The sequence below is a fragment of the Hipposideros armiger genome, unplaced genomic scaffold (genome assembly GCF_001890085.2).
Source record: "Hipposideros armiger isolate ML-2016 unplaced genomic scaffold, ASM189008v1 scaffold_94, whole genome shotgun sequence".
NCBI lineage: Eukaryota > Metazoa > Chordata > Mammalia > Chiroptera > Hipposideridae > Hipposideros > Hipposideros armiger.
In genome coordinates this window covers 3,975,235-3,988,287 of record NW_017731444.1, presented here as the reverse complement: position 1 = coordinate 3,988,287, position 13,053 = coordinate 3,975,235, and the positions used below count along the sequence as shown (strand labels likewise).

Below are 13,053 nucleotides of genomic sequence, written 5' to 3'. Positions count from 1 at the left end.
CCCCCTCCTCTTCCTTCTCTACCTCCTCTTCCTCCTCTTCCTCTTCCTCCACCTCCTCTTCCTTCTCCACCTCTTCCTTCTCCTCCTTCTCCTCCTCCTCCTCCCCCTCCTCTTCCTCCTTCTCCTCCTCTTCCTTCTCTTCCTCCTCTTCCTCTTCTTCCTCTTCCTCTTCCTCCTCCTCCTCTTCCTTCTCTTCCTTCTCCTCCTCCTCTTCCTCCCCCTCCTCTTCCTCCTCTTCCTTCTCCCCCTGCCCCTCCTCCTCCTCTTTCAAGTTTTAACAAAGGCAGATGAAGGCAGGGCCTTGGCAGGGCAGGTCCCAGGGCTGAGACCAGTGAGCACCCCCACCCGCCCTAACTTGTCTCCGAGGTTCACCAGCAGCGGGCGTGCACTTGCCCTGAAACAAGCTTGTGCTTTCCCCCCAAGCCTGCCGTTGCCTGCGAGGCTTCACTTCACAGATCTCTTTGATAGTCCGTTCCCGGCTCCCTAAATCGTAGCCGTTAGGCCAGGAGCATGGCTCGCAAGGCACTTCCTTGCTGCAGGCTGTAGCTGCTGTGGGTAAGCACATCGTTCTTGTTCCATCTCACGGGAGGAAACTGAGGATCAGGGGATGAATTTGGGTGACCTGGCCAGCGTCAGGACGGTGCCGAGACTGCCCTTTTCCTCTTTGGCAGGTGTCAATGCCATGTGTGAGATTCTGGGAATCAAGTCTTAATAAATAGTTGTTCCTCCATTCCCCAAAAGGTAGACAAGGGATCCTGGGGCCCAGAGGAGGCTCCTCACACACACTCAGAGCGCTGGCTTCTCGGGCCCAGTGGTCCGCTCCCGCACTGCCCCCCGCTCACACACAGCCAAGTCTTCCCCAGACCCACCACTAAGGTGGCTGAGGCTTTGGGCTTTCTTTTGAATCCAGACAGCACTCTGGTCTCATCACAGATGCCTGGAAAAACACTCTGGCCCAAAAGGGCTGCCTTTTGGGGGTGGAGAGAGCACACCTGGGAGAAGCCACCTGTTGAGACTTTGTCCAGAGACATTGTAGTCTGGTGCTGACTTGGGACTGAACAGCCCGTTAGTCCGTAATTACGCCCATCAGTAGATTACCTGATGCCCGTTTTGTCCCCAGATACCATGAGCACCTTGAGAGCCAGGACCCCAGCACCGGGCCTGGCCCAGAGCAGACAGGGGGAAGTGTCTGTTGAATGAATGAGTGAATGGAAAAGTGAAGGAGAACAGGCACACAGGCAGGTGAGGCAGCAGGCCTCCTGCTGTCAGATACGCGGATAGGCCAGGGTCCAGACCGGCAGGCGGGGCAAGGCGAGGGCGCACTCCTTCCATTTCCCCTTGATGTGCTTTACCAGGCCTCTTGCTCTGCCCCTTCCTGAACGGAAAATGTGAGGCCTGGCCTCCAGAAGGGATGCATGGGGGTGGAGAGCGGACATTACTCACCTCCCAGGCAGACAGGAAGCCAGCGCCAGGGGAGAGCTGAGGGTCCTGCTTCTGTCTTCCTGCAGGGTCATCAGGAGTTGCTGGCCAGGAGCTGTGTGGCGTCCTGGGGCATTTCATGACCTCTTGTTTACCCCACTTAGATGAGACCACCGCGCTCCAGCCTCGGGCCTCTGGGACCCGCTGAGCCTTGGAGTTTCCCTTCCTCTAGGGGCATGGGACCAGCGCTTCCTGCCTGCTGCCCCTTCAGTGCCCATCACCATGTCATGAGGCTGGACAAGGCATTGAGGGTCCTGGCTTAAGTTTTTGGTTCTCTCAGGGCTCTTCATCAGTTTTGTCATGTGAATAGTGAGCCCCAGTCAGTGGCATGCAAGGTCGGTAAGCCCGTCTCTGCCTTCAAGGAGCCTGCAGTTTGGAGAGGGACAGGCACAACAGCACATGGTACCCCTGCTGGGCTGTAAGCTTTCTGAGGGCAGGAGGGGTATCTCTGTAGAAATGTATCTTATTTTACCCCTTAGTTCACAAATATTACATTCATTGTAGAAAATTTAGAAAAAATACAGGAGCAAAAAAAATAAATAAAAAATACCAATATTTGGGACATAGTTTTCTCAGTCTTCTGTGTGTGTATAATCATAGTCTCATTTTCTGTAACAAAAGGGGAGGGGGGAAGGGATCATGTACTATTGCAGCCATTTTTTTTTCCCCACATAATGTCTTCTGCCTCTCCCCATCACTGAAATAGCATTTTTAAAGGTTTGTTCGGTCAGTCCAGTAACTAGAGGCCCCATCCCTGAGCCCACTGCGTGCCCAGCCCCAAGCTGGTGACAGGTTGGTGACACTGAGCTCAGGGCTGTGACGATGCCTTTCCTACAGAGGGCGATGTAACTTGCCCAGACCACAAGGGTCTCTGACTCTAGAGTCAGCATTTGGGCCACACATCGGGCAGGACATTCAAGTCCGCCTTTCGCCTTTCGTGTTATTACAGTGCCACAGGGAACATCCCCAAGGCCAAGACCGTGTCCGGGCTGGAACCCCGAGCCCCTTCCACGCAGGAGGTGCTCAACAGATTGCTGCTGCGTAACCCGTGGCAGAGAGCGGGCCCAGTGAAAGCCTCTTGGAGGAGGCCGCACTGGGTGTGATGTTGAGGCAGGTGGAGCAGGCTTGAGGCACACGCTCGGGAAGCTTGGGCAGCGTGTCAGGAGGAGGCTGGGGAGGGAGGACGATGCCAAATGCCAGGGTTGGGGGCTTCCTAGGTGGCATGTCTCTAGAAGCTCTCTGTGACCCCCAGCTTCCACCAGGAGAGACGGGGCCCCTGCCACAGCCAGGCCACCTGGCAAGGAAGGGTTCCGGGAAGATGGAGAGAGCTGAGGCCACCTCTGTGGGCCTGGGGTCTCAACTGGACGTGGCTGCCTGCAGGCGGGCCCCCGGCACTCCGCTGCGACTCTCCTGAGCAGGCCCTGGCCTTCCCTGGCCCTGCAGTGCGGTCTTAAGCAAGTTGTTCACCCTCTGGTCCCCGGCTTTGCCTGTGGCATGGCCTGGGTGACTGTGGTCATTCATCCTGATGTGTCCCCAGGAGCTCTTGGTGAAAAGACCAAAGCTTCCTGCCTCATGGCTCTTGCTGCCCTTGGGTGTGGCCCTCCACTACCCAGAAATGCAAACTGGGTGGCAGGGCAGTTACCTGGCGAGGAGGCAAGCGTGTGACTTGCTTGCCCAGGGCTCAGTATTTACAGTGGTGCTGCCTCTCCTCTCTCTCCCGGGTGCCTTTCCCCCATCTCCACAGGGTGGGTCTCCAGGGGAAGCATACAGGCCCCAGCCACGCTGCCCCTGCACAGGCTCAGATCCTGCCTCCCCTCCCTTCTCGCTGTGCGACCTGGGGCAAATCACTTCCCCTCACTGGAAGGTGGGTAAGGACCGGATGACGTGTGGGCAGGGCTCCGCACACACCTGGTGCGGGGAAGGCTCAGTGAATGCTTGTAGGATCGTTTCCTCTGAAGTGGCCAGGCTGGTGCAAGGGGCTGTGCTGAAGGGCCAGCGGCCGGGGTTCATGGCCACCGGGTGGTATTTATAGGCTAAGGAGCCGTAGGTGGGTCAGGGGCCTCCCTTGAAAGACCGAGGGTCCTCCTCCTCACCTCTCCCAGATTTTCTGGACCCGTACTAGCCCCCCTTGGTACAGTCCCGTCTCCTCACCCATTTAGGCTTCTCTTGGTCCCCTCTCCATTGAGCCCTATGGGGTCCTGACCATTGGGTTTCTTGACAACACTCACACCAGCACCCTGTGCCCCTGCTCTGAGCCCTCCGGAGTCTTCTTTGAAAAGGGAGTAGGGCTAGGAGGACCCGGACACTCACAGCTTGTCCTAGTTCCTCCCGAGCTCCCTTCCCACTCCCCGCCCACACCTGTCGGGGGACCCTGAATCCCCCAAGATCTTGCCCCTTGATGTGCAAAGCCCAGACCCATCCTAAGCTCCCATGCTGGCAGGCAGCTGTGAGTTTTAGTTCTGCTGCCCAAAGAGAAGGCATTGGGGCAGTCACTGTGCTGGGCACCATGGATGCCACAGGAGTGGTCTCGGCCAGGGGTGGAAGCTACTCCTGCAAGGGGACAGGCAGGGGGCCGTGCTGCTAGTGGGGAAGGGGCGAGTGGGAGTTGGGGCCAGGCCACTGGGGCTCAGAGACGGCCACCTGCATTACCCCTGAGCCTGGGCCACTTCTCTTGTTCTTTGTGGATCGTGTTCTCCCACGGGGCTCACTTCTGCAGTTAGAGCAGCTCTCTCTTTACCAGGGGCTATAGCGTTCCGTGGCATATGCAGGCAACTCCCCATGGACCCAACATTCATGGCTGGGTATCCGCCCTGGTCACTGTCACCTGGGGGTAGGTGGTGGCCCCTTTCCCACGGCCTCCCTGGGATGGCTTCTGAGGGACTTCTCCTGCAGCAGCCTTTGACTCTGAGCCTTCTCTCACCCACATCTGCAGATCCGGGCCTCCTCCTCTGGCTGCAGGGCACACACATCCTCATTTTAGAGCAAGAGCTGTTGCTCCTATTCAAGGCTCCAAACATCCACACCGGATGGAGAGGCAGTGGCCTTCTGCCCTCCCCTCCCCCCAGGAGCAGAGAACTGGGGCCCAAGCCCTTCCGGGGATTGGCCATGGGCCACCCTGGCCGTCCCGGGTCACAGGAAAGTGTCCATCATCAGCTGGGCTGCAGGCAGCACAGACAATGCTAGGCTGTCCTGGCCTCCTGCCGCCGAAGAGCAAGAGAGGCTGGGAGACAGCACCGAGGGATCCCTTTATCCCAGGAGCAGGCCTGGCCCACACAGCCCTGGCCTTGTGCAGGCTGCCAGGGTCTTAGGCCCCGTCAGGCCCCCAGATGCCTGGTAAGGACATTAGCGCAGGACAAGCTCTAGGGCCTGAGAGGTAAGGGAGACGGAGAGCCCCCAGAAACATCTGGGCCATCAGGGATATCAGAGCCCTGGCCCTCCCTGTGCCCCTCAGCCCAGGATACATGTAGCCCCCAACTGCTTATTGACCCTTTGTGGAGGAGGCCTTGCTGTGCTGGGGAGGAGGCTGAGGCAGGGCCGTTCAGGAGAGGCACTGCCACCCTGAGCCTCTCCAAGGGCAACTTTCCCAGGAACCAGGAAGTGACCGGGGCCACGTTGGCGTCATCACTCTGACCTAAGGACTAGGATGCACCGAACCCAGACTGGCTTCCGGGAGGGCCGGTAGAGGCCCTGCCAGGGGCCCTCAGATGCCACACGCTCACACATAGGCCCTGGGGTAGGGCCATGCCCCATGAATCATTCACACATGGCTGCCCGAAGTGGCTTTGTTTGCTCTCAGAGCACATGATTTGTTTTGGGTGGGAGGGTGAAGTGGGCATCTCAGCTAGAGCTTTGTACATTGAATTAGCATTGATTTCTCACTGCCTGTGCTTGGCCTAGAGGGTGGGGCTGGGGAGAATGTGGGACCTGGGAAGACACAGACCCAGGCTTAGTACTGGGAGTGTTTCCCCCTGAGCATTTTTGGCCAGTGTGTGTTGGGGGAGGGGCTGCAAGAAGTGGGGAAGAGACAGGGGTGGGGGACTGTCCCTTAGTACAGATGGGCAAACTGAGGCCTAGAGAAGAAAGCACCAAGGGTGAGTCAGGCAGCACTGGGGCTCATCTGGGCTCTGCTGTTCGCTCTGTGCGATGGCCAGTGACTTCCCTCTGGGAGTCTCTGGTTCCTCCCTGCTGCCTGCTGCGGGGGTGGTTGCACAAGTCAGGCGTGCACCCCACCAAATTAGGCACCCATTCCCAGTGCCCCACCGCCGACCCTGCTCAGGCCACCTCCCCCAAGACCTGAACTCTTTTTCCTCTTCAGCTTGGACCCCTCTCTAGGGGCCAGCACCCCAGGGTTTCCTACACTGAGAGAAATGATTTCAGTTTTAGGGAAAAGTCATGAAAATCTAGGTCTGCACTGGCTACTGTGGTAGCCACAGACGGCTGTTGAAAAGGGCTCATGCAAACTGAGATGTGCTATAGTGTGTGTAAAATACACACCGAGTTTCAGACTTAGTATGTATGAAAAGAGAATGTCAAATATTTCAGTTTTAACACAGTATTGATAACTTGTGGAAATGATAATATTCCCGATATATTAGGTTAAATAATTAGGTTATTAAAATTCATTCCACAGGTTTTTCACTTTTTTTAATGTGGCTCCTAGAAAATTGAAAATTCCCTAGGTGGCTCCCATTCTGTTTCTATTGGACGGTACTGCTCTAGACTGAGAGCCCCAGGTGTTGGCACCTGTTTGAGGAATGAGTCACAAAAGGGCAGGCAGGAAGGCGGGTGCTGTGGAGTAGAGGTGCTGGCATCCCTTGGGCGGGTGGCATTAGGAGGCTAGAGGGGTTCCCCAGGGAAAGAGCGGGGTGCTCAGGAGGGGCAGCCAGACAGGCAATTGGGACCAAAGGCCAGAGGGTGGGGCAAGCGCCCAGTGTGATCCCCCCACCCAGGATGGTGGGGTCCCAGGGGCACTGCGTCTCCCAGCTCCTCAGTGCCCCCCCGTTTGACCCTGGGGCCCTCCCCCTTTCCTCGGGGAGGAAGAGCAGGGTAGCCAGCCAGGAGCCTAGTGCTCCTGGGAACTCGGTATCATGTAAACATGGCCCAGGCCCCAGGCCACCGGCCTTTGTCAAAGCAGACGGGGGCCAGCCCTGTGAGGTGCACACCCCAAATTCAGAACAGAGTCAGTGCCCCGGACTGCAGCCCAAAGCCACAGTGGCTGAGGGAAGAGGAGAGGCTGGTTCTTGAGACATCTAGCCGCTGCCTGGTGTCCACACCTCCCCAGCCCACGGTGGGGCTGCTGGCTCCCGCACTCTACACTCCCCCCACCCTTCTCTTTTGTGTGTGAATTATTGATGCCCCCTGCTCTCCCCTGCCTGGCTCCTCCTTTCTCCCCTGCCTGGCTGCTGCTGTGACAGCTGACGAAGGCGGGAGGCATTGCCTCCAGCAGCCAAACCTCTGCCCACAGAAGGCAGCCTGCGCTGGGCCTACTGGGCTGGGCGGCCACATGCCTGGCCCGTGGTCTCAGGGATGGTGGACCGTCCCGCCTTTCCCTAGCTTGCCTTGGGAGCCAGCACGGGTCGCCCACTGGGAGAGGGTGCCACTGGCTGTGGCCCCAGAGCCCGGTGTGGCGATTGGCGGCTTGCACAGAGCCGGGCTTGTGCGGGCTGCGGGGCACTGGCGCCCACATAGGGGCATTGTTTGCCGAGGTAAAAGGGGTTTTTGTCTCCTTCTGGAGACGGGACAGAGGGAGGAACAATTTCCCCCATTCATCACTAATTCCCCCATTTGAATAGCAGCACATTGCCCCACGTTAAATGGATGGGCACGGCAGTCCTTCCCTGCCCATAGGCATTCCGGGCACAGGTGGTGGGTTCTGTGTCCTGCCCAGATCAGAGCTGGGGGAGGCCTGGTTTTGTGGAAATGTTCAGAAGGGGTGCATTCCGCGGCTGCTTCCCTGCAGCTCCCCGTGCACCCTTCTCTCTCTGGCTCTCACAGTCACAGGCTGGGGACAGTCTTGTCCTGCCGGCAGCATTCGGGCCTCCGGCAGGCTGCCCTTGGGTGGGGTGCCCATCCTGGAGGGGCCTCCTGGCACAGCAGCACAGCTGGGGACAAGAGGGTCACCTCCAACTCCAGGTCTAGGCAGGTTTAACCGGAACACGCGCCTACCCAAAGAGCCCCGCGGCTGGACGCCTGCACCCCTGAAGGCCCAGCTCCTACACCCCGTGTTCCAGGACCTCGGTGCCTGGGGGCCAGCTGGGTTCTTTCACAGGGTCATAAAGTGTCAGAGCCCAACAGGGCGTCAGCGGCAACTCCCTGGACTGCAGATAAGAGTTCCCAAGGAGGCAGGCTGTGCCCAAGGTCAAGAGGCAGCAAGGCCCCGCACTTGCCCCCCTGCCTGAGCTGCCTCGTCTCATTGGGGCACAGGTTTGGGTATGTGTCTGTGTTTCTCTTAAATCACTTTTTGGAGGGGGTTGGGAGGAGGATGGAATTAGGAATGGATCGGAACCCAGCTTGCCCAGCCTGGGATGCTGACATTTCTCTCTCTTCCTTCTGTCCCCAAACAGTGACAGGTGAGCTTTCTGGGATGGGTGCTGTGCTAGGCGCTAGGGGAGGGGCCTTGCAGGCACCGCCTCCTGGAGGTACCAGCCACCTTAGGACTGAGCCTGAGGTTGTGGTGGGCCACGTAAGGAGACAGGGTGAGGACCAAACCAGACATGTGACGCAAACCCACCTTTCACTAGCTTCAGCAGTAACCAAATAGTCCCATAACCAAACAGTCTACGGCCTTCTTTGGGCACAGATGGATTTGGGGGATTTGTCCATGCCAACCTGTTAGCCCTACCTTCCAGGCGTGGGCCACCCTGCCAAATGAGCTTAGCCCCAAGGGGTCAGTACTCCTTCCCAGTCACTTCAGCAGAAGCCTCAGGACTGACTTTTCTGGGTCCAGATTGGCCTGTCACTGGTCACTGTGATGGGCTGCTCCGTGTAGCCAGGCCTGGGGCACGTGCTTACCCTGGAAGACTAGGGATCCCTCACCAGATGGAGGGACATGGTTTCTGGAGAGGTAGGACCGACCTGGGCCCACCCGGTACAGCCCTGCCAACCTTGGGTCTGACCATAGACAGAATATGTAAGAAGGTAATAGATGCTCTCGGAAAAATAGGTAATGGGGTCAACATGTTAGAGTGGGGGCAGGGGGCTGGGCAGGGGAGGTCTTACTGAGAAGGTGACCTTTAAGCAAAGCCCTGGAGGGGAGAGAGTGTGCCTGAGAGAGAACTAGGGACAGAGTGTCAGAAGAGGGAACAGCAAATGTGACCGCTTGGGAGCACGGCTGGAGTTGGGGATGGAGGGACGGATCAACGCGTGTGATTTTCTCTTCAGCGCTCAGTCTCCGCTAGAACTCTTAGGTTTGGCTTCTTGCTTGCCAGAGCATGAGCCCCCAGGACAAGGGCCACGCTCGTCTTTGCACCAGTGTCCCCAGTGCCCTACGTGGGCCTGACACCCAGTAGGTGTTCAAGAAACAAAGGGACAAAGGCGAAAACAGCCCCTTCCAGGCTCAGTTCTCTCCCTCCTGCCCTCACTGTGCCCGCCTCAGGTTTGGCACCAGCTCGGAGGAGCCCCCAAAAGCCCATGTTCCAGTCTAAACGATGTGTGTGTAGGAAGTAGGTGCATTACAAAGTGAGAAAGTGTGAGACAAAGGGAACCAACTTTTTTTTTTTGAAGATTTTTATGAGGGAATTGGGGGGATGGGAACAGTGCTGGGGAATTGGGGGAAGGGGAACAGACAAGTTGCTGTCATTTTATTCTTCAGTCTAGTTGTGGAGGACGTTGCTTCACTGGCCCAAGTTGGCACCATCATTATGCTCTTCCCGGGCGAGGCAGATCAGTCGCCAGCTTCTGGATGGCCGCTCACGCTGGCTGCTGGCTACACACGGTAGCCCATGGCAACCCTCTGCCACAGGGACTGCAGCCTACGCCGTCGCCGGCGACTCATGGCAGCCCAGCTCCAGGTTGAGCTGTTGTTCAGCATCTTAGCTGTGGAGGGCAGTGCCACTGGCCCTCATATGTGGGATCCGAACCGGGGCCCTCTGGCGTCCCAAGCCAGTTCTTAACCATCACGCCAGTCGGCCAGCCCCCAACTTTGTTTTTTAGTGTCTGCTCTCTCTGCCAGGTATTGTCTACACCTTATAAACCCCGTTTTACCGACATGACACCCATTTTGAAAGGAACCTGAAGCTCCAGGAGGTGAAGTGTCATCTTCAAGGAGACATAGCCCATGTCTGTCCCATACCACAGCCCCCCTGCATGCTGCCTAAAACCCAGTTGGCAAAAAGAGAACCCAAGTTGTGGGCAGCCACGAGCCAGGTGGCCCTGGGAAGGCTGTGCACACAGGTGGTTAGCATGCTGGCTTGAGGGGGCCCTGAGCAGCGTGATTGGGGAACGCAAGCTCTGGTGACTCTCTTGTCTCTCTGACATGGCTGTGTGTGTGGCTGGCTTTTGCTGCTGCTGGATGTGGTGTGGAGGTGGGAGAGGCTTGGCCCATGGGTAAATGGGATGGGAGGAAATAGAGCTTGTGAACTGGAGCCCACTGGCCTGCTCAAGGTATTTTTTGGTTCGTTTTGGGGGGATTTTTTTTTGTAGTGGAATATGTAAAACATAAAATTTGCGGTTTGAACCATTTCTAAGCGTGCAATTCAGCATTAAGTCCATTGACAATGTTGTGCAACCAGCACCGTTATTTCCAAAATACAGGTCTTCAAATGATGTCCGTCATTTTATTCAATGTTATTTCGTTATAATATTGATGAGAAAAGATCAATTTCCAGTCGGGGCCTCTGTCTGTGTGGAGTTTACATGGCTTTGCATGGGTTTGCTCCAGTCACCCATGACCAGAACTGGAATAAGCATATGTTGGAAAATAATTCTGTGGTTTTTATTAACCTTTCTTAAGTGTACATATATAGTTCATATTTAGTGTTTAATATTAGAAGTGTTTTGGGTCTTTATTTAGAAGTTTGGTAATGTTTTTGTTACCAAAAATATGCCATAGGAACTTAACTCTTATTTATATCCATCAGTCTCTGATAAAATTGGTTTCCTTATACATCATTTCACTTAAGGTAACAGTTTCTATCATGACTTTGAGGACTTAATGTAGCGTTTGTATCACTCTAAATGGAAACTCTGTATCAGTTTAATAAATACCATCCTCCCTTCTTCCAGCCCCAATAACCACTAATATATTTTCTGTGTCTATGAATGTGCTTGTCTAGATACTGCATATAAGTGGACTCATTCAGGGTTGTCCTGTTGTATCTGCCTTATTTCACTTAGCATAATGTTTTCAAAGTTTATCCATGTTGTAGTATGTGTCAGAATTTCATTCCTCTTTATGACTGAATAATATTCTACTGCATGGGTAGACCAAATTTTGTTTACCCATTTATGTGGCAGTTTTTCAAAATGTAAACAACGTCAGTCACCAATATTTTAAAGTGTGGATTTTTACATTATGTTGCAGATTTCGTTTCTTCTAAAAACTTGGAATGGTGGCCACCTGAGGTCTGGGCTCCTGGTGCCTCACAGGTTCCATTTGCCCAGCCACTTCCCTCACCAGGCTGGGGCGGCATCTGAGTAGTGGGGAGGGGGTGCCAGCTGGAGCCAGCGCCTGAGGCTCTCTGGCTGGGCAGCCCAAGTGCATAGCCTTGGGGCAAGGGCGTTGGCAACTCCAGAGTTTGAACCGCCACCCTGGGTTCCTGAGCTAGGAGCGCCTGCCCGTGTCTCTTCAGTACCTGAGTCTCCTACATGCTCACACCTGGGGAAGCACAGGGCAAGGGGTCCATACTTCCGGAGGAAAACCTGGTCGGGGAGGCCGGTGGCTGGGGTGCTGCCTCTGGGCCTGTGCAAGGAGTGGTACTGCAAAGGGCCATGGGCCTCATGCCAATGCAACAGTGACAGCTCACCGTGTGCCAGGCATGGTGCCCGTTGACCCTCCTAGCAACTCTTCCTTCTCAGAGGAGGAAGACAAGACCCTCCAAGGTCAAGCAAGTGGGCACCTGCCAGAGCTCATAGGAGCTCAGACGATTGGCCAGTATGGGTATCCATCCTTGCCCTCCAGTTCCCTGGCCCAGCAGAGGCCCCTGATCCTCAGGTGTGGGGGCTTCTTGGGCAACAGGCCCTGCCCTGGGGGGAGGTAGGCAGCTCTCAGGACCAACCCTGGGCCAGGTGAAGGAGGCACGAAGTATCCCTTGGTGTGACAGGCACCAGGCAGGGCTGTGAGTTCCTCCTTTCTAGGGACAGAAGAAGAAGGAGGCTCGCTCTGAGGCGGCAGCTTTGAGCCAGGCCTTGAATTGAAGGCTGACTGACAATTTACTGAGCTAGAAGCAACATGGCAGGCAGACAGCAGAGCCCAAGCAAGGTCTGGACATGTGAGGTCCGGGGTGGCCAGTATAGTGGGACCTGGGCTTGGGGGAGGCTGCATGGAACCAAGATCACTGGGCAGGAGTCGACTCTATTCAGCAGGCTGTGGGGAACAGGAAGGTTATGGAACTAGAGCAGTGGTGATAAGGCCAGTGCTGGAAAAGGGTAGGGTGGAAACATGCGCTATGGAGGGGAGCTGGGATGCTGAACAAGGAGGGCAGCTAAGGAGGCTGGACTGGATGGGCGGAGGGAATGGGTGTGGTCTACAAATTGGAGGGCAGTTGGTGGCCCATTTACTTTCATGTGGTTCAGTGATGAGAATCTGCACCCCCCACCCCCACCCTGCACTTTGGTTGTAGTCACTATTTTGTTTCCTAGCTGGGACAGACGGGGTCAGCACACAGTAGGTGCTCAGTAAATACTGCTGGGTAATTTGTTAATTCCACAAACGTCTAGATTGGTGCTGGAGATACTGCAAGAAGAAAACCAGACCCATCTGTGATAGAGGAGGAGGGGATGGGCAGTGTGGTCCCAGAGGTAGTAAGACCGCAGGCCTGGAGACTCGGGGGTATAGCTGAGTGAGGGGGAAGCGGTGGGGGAGGCTGTGAGCAGAGCCTTGAGCTGCCCTGCAGAAGGATGGAAGAGCCGTGGCTGCCCAGAGGAAGGGGGTGCAGCCTAGCCCGGGAGACCTGCGGCAGCGGAGGGGGAGGGGTGCCACTGCGCCTAGGCCTTTCCCATCCCCCTCTGACCGTGGCCCCGGCTGCTTGATGGGCAGCCCGGCTCCGCCCCCAGACAGCCAGCGATTGGTTGAGGCTCTAGAGCTGCTCGGTCGCCATGGGGACGCTCTGGAGGCGCGCGTGCCCAGTGCCCAGCACCAGGGACTAAATCTTCATAATCTGTCGCTGCGAGGGTGGGGGTGGGGTCCTGCCCGACCCTGGCCCGGGGGAAGGGGCGGCCTAGGATGTGGTCAGGGCTCACTGTGCCCGCCCCTCCCCTCCCCAGCTTTGGGTGCAGGTGCAGAGCCGCACAGGAACCACATGGTACTCACCTGACAGTGACCCGGGAGCTCTAATATAGCGTCGGTCTCTGCAGTCTCAGCTGATCAAGCAGGAGGCTGGGTGCGGGAGAAGGGCCTGGAATTTATCTGAAAATATC

At 56.4% G+C, this 13,053-nt stretch overlaps 1 protein-coding gene across 7 annotated transcripts in view; it reads left to right on the top strand.

Moving 5' to 3' along the window:
• NOL4L (nucleolar protein 4 like) overlaps window positions 1-13,053 on the top strand; it is a 130,066-nt gene that overhangs the window by 103,448 nt on the left and 13,565 nt on the right. The gene's annotated exons all lie outside the window — the stretch shown is intronic.